General features: G+C 55.1%; 1 protein-coding gene across 1 annotated transcript in view; it reads left to right on the top strand.

Moving 5' to 3' along the window:
• HMGCLL1 (3-hydroxymethyl-3-methylglutaryl-CoA lyase-like 1) overlaps nt 1-515 on the top strand; it is a 39791-nt gene that overhangs the window by 38261 nt on the left and 1015 nt on the right. The window lies entirely within an intron of this gene.

Below are 515 nucleotides of genomic sequence, written 5' to 3'. Positions count from 1 at the left end.
AGGCGGAACACCCCCAACTCTCTCAGCCTTTCTTCATAGGAGAGGTGCTCCATTCCTCTGATCATCTTCGTGGGCCTCCTCTGGACTTGCTCCAACAGGTCCATGTCCTTCTTATGTTGGGGGCCCCAGAGCTGAATGCAGTACTCCAAGTGGGATCTCATGAGAGTGTAGTAGAGCGGGATACTCACCTCCTCAACCTGCTGGTCACAGTTCTTTTGATGCAGCCCAGGATACGGTGCCCTTCTGGCACATTGCCAGGTCATGTTGAGCTTCTCATCAACAAATGCCCCAAGTCCTTCTCCTCCGGGCTGCTCTCAATCCATTCTCCGCCCAGCCTGTATTTGTGCTTGGGATTGCCCTGACCCAGGTGCAGGACCTTGCACTTGGCCTTGTTGAACTTCAGGAAGTTCTCATGGACCCACCTCTCAAGCCTATCGAGGTCCCTCTGGGTGGCATCCCTTCCCTCCAGTGTGTTGACCGCATGACACAGCTTGGTGTCGTCGGCACACTCGCTG

Source organism: Fulmarus glacialis, unplaced genomic scaffold, assembly GCF_000690835.1.
Source record: "Fulmarus glacialis isolate BGI_N327 unplaced genomic scaffold, ASM69083v1 scaffold15642, whole genome shotgun sequence".
NCBI classification, from domain to species: Eukaryota; Metazoa; Chordata; class Aves; order Procellariiformes; family Procellariidae; genus Fulmarus; species Fulmarus glacialis.
Note: the sequence above shows the minus strand (reverse complement) of the source record. Positions and strands in the feature narration are given on the sequence as shown.